The 2,583-nt window shown below is 37.6% G+C and overlaps 1 protein-coding gene across 1 annotated transcript in view; it reads left to right on the forward strand.

Annotated features, from left to right (window-relative positions):
- TMEM232 (transmembrane protein 232) overlaps positions 1-2,583 on the forward strand; it is a 287,557-nt gene that overhangs the window by 429 nt on the left and 284,545 nt on the right. The gene's annotated exons all lie outside the window — the stretch shown is intronic.

Consider the following 2,583-nt stretch of genomic DNA (forward strand, 5'->3'; position numbering starts at 1 on the left):
ACTTCTCAATCAGTCAGGGGCATATTTAAATCCCAAGCGATACTTTTCAAAACTGAGACCTAGTTGAAAAATTAAGAGGACTTCTAAAGAGTTATCTACTACCTGTTTTTATTAGCTCCATGGGCTCTTTTGGTAGCATGTGTCTCCTTGGATCTCAACGAGCCCAGCATGGGTTCTTCCTCCGTCCTGTCTTCCCCCGGCCGCCCAGGATTCTGAGGGCTTTCAGAGGAGAACTCTGACGCGCTATTCTCAGTCTTCCACAGGCGAACCTTTTTTTCAAAGTAATCATCAGCTTCATCTTGAGTGGACTGACATTCTTCAGTTGTAATGTAGCTGGGAAAATGTATTCTTTTCCTTAGTAAGTGTATTAAGTATTACTCCAATGCTAGTACCTAATTACTGAATATCTAATATCCAGTTACTGAACGTAATAAAGATATATCCGTGTTCCTTAAGAATGATGGCTCAAGATTGGGATTGGCTCAGGTCCAAAGCTTACTGTTTATTAAAAGGAGGATAAAAAGTCCTGTGTGTGTGTGTGTGTGTGTGTGTATATACACTTTTCATATAAAAACAAGGGCAGCTCACAATTTCACGTCTACGTTACTGGAGAAAGGATGCCTTATTAAAAGGAGGATAACTGGGTAGCCACTTGAGAGGAAGAAACAACAGCCTCACCACACAACCTACTGTTAAATGAATTCCAGCTGTAATATATTGCTTTCTTTTTTGTTTGTTTTTGAAGATTGAATACTGGAAGAAAATACTTGGCGAATATTTTTCAGATAGTGGATTGGAAAACTTTATGAAGGTGACAGCAAAGTCAAAAGCAGTGTAGAGAAAGAGTAATCAACTTGACCATACAAAATTTAAATTTCTACATGAGATAAAAAAGTAAAAACACAATAATCAAAATTTAAAGACAAACCACAAACTGGGAAAATGACACTTTAACATGGTTTGGACAATGGGTTACTTTATTGTAAAAACGAACTTTTATCAGTAAGGGAAAAGCAGTAGAAATATAAGCAAAGGACATGAAGAGGCAATTTATTTTTAAAGAAATGCAAATGGGTAATAGTTAAATGAACAAGTATCTGTGTAACTGGAGAAAGGCAAATTTGAGTAATAACCATTTTTCCTCTATAAAAACTATGTTTAAAAGGGCAATACACAATATTGTGCAAAGTGAGAAAAAAGTAACTCTTATTCATTTCTGGAGTATAAAATATAAACTTTATGTGGTGTGTGTGTGTGCGTGTGTGCACGTGTGTGTGTGCACACTCAGTTGTCCAGTCTTGTCCAACTCTTGTGACCCCATGTACTCACCAGGCTCCTCTGTCCATAGAATTTTCCAGGCAAGAAAATAACTTATGTATTTTTTAAACGTATTTGGCTGTTCTGAGTCTTACTTGTGGGCTGTGGGGTCTCTGATCTCTGCTGAGGCATGCAGGGTTTTTAGTTGTGGTATGCAGGAGCTAGTTTCCTGACCTGAGATCAAACCTGGGCCATTTGCATCAAGAGCTTAGAGTCTTAGCCCTTGCACCACCAGGGAAGTCCTAAAATATAACAACTTTTCCACAGAGGGCATTTTGGCAGTATATATTAAAAAAATATAAAAATAGCCATAGCTTTTGACTCCTAAATCTTAGGAAACAAACATAGGGTGTACATATTTACTTATGGACATATTCATGATATAATTGCTCACAATAGGAAAAATTGTTAGGATTTCAAATATCAAGTAATTATTACTAATAATTAAAATGGTGCATCCATATGGTTCTTTAATCAAAATATATTTATTGAGCACCTAACTGTACCAGGTACTATTCTAAGCAATGTGGACAGAGTAATAGATAAACAAGATGAAGTCCCTACATTGCTGAACTGACATTCTTATTGGGAGGCAAATAACAGGTAAATTTATCATATCAAATAATGAAACAAACATCTACAATGTCAGATAATGACGTGTATTATATTTTGAAAATTAAAGGATAGAGGCAGAATTTTTAGATTGCCTGGTCAGGGAAGCCAATAATCTTTGAAATAATCTTTAAACAGACATACGTGAAAGAATAAGCCATGTGTGACTATCTTGGAGAAAAATTTTCAAAGTAGAGCCAATTATAAGGTGTGATGAAAACTAGGAAGCCAGTGAGCAAGGATTCACTGAGAGCGGAAAGGGGTGCAGGGCTCAAGTTGGACAGGGCCTTGCTGGTGACAGACAGTGATTCAGGTTCTATGCAGAGCACATCACGAGAAACGCGGGTCTGGAAGATGCACACGCTGGAATCAAGATTGCCGGAAGAAATAGCAATAACCTCAGACATGCAGATGACACCACACTTATGGCAGAAAGTGAAGAAGAACTAAAAAGCCTCTTGATGAAAGTGAAAGAGGAGAGTGAAAAAGTTGGCTTAAAGCTCAACATTCAGAAAACGAAGATCATGGCATCTGGTCCCATCACTTCATGGTAAATAGATGGGGAAACAGTGGAAACAGTGGCTGACTTTATTTTTTGGGGCTTCAAAATCACTGCAGATGGTGATCGCAGCCATGAAATTAAAAGACGCCTAC

This window comes from Bison bison, unplaced genomic scaffold, assembly GCF_000754665.1.
Source record: "Bison bison bison isolate TAMUID 2011002044 unplaced genomic scaffold, Bison_UMD1.0 scf7180017864189, whole genome shotgun sequence".
Lineage (NCBI taxonomy): Eukaryota > Metazoa > Chordata > Mammalia > Artiodactyla > Bovidae > Bison > Bison bison.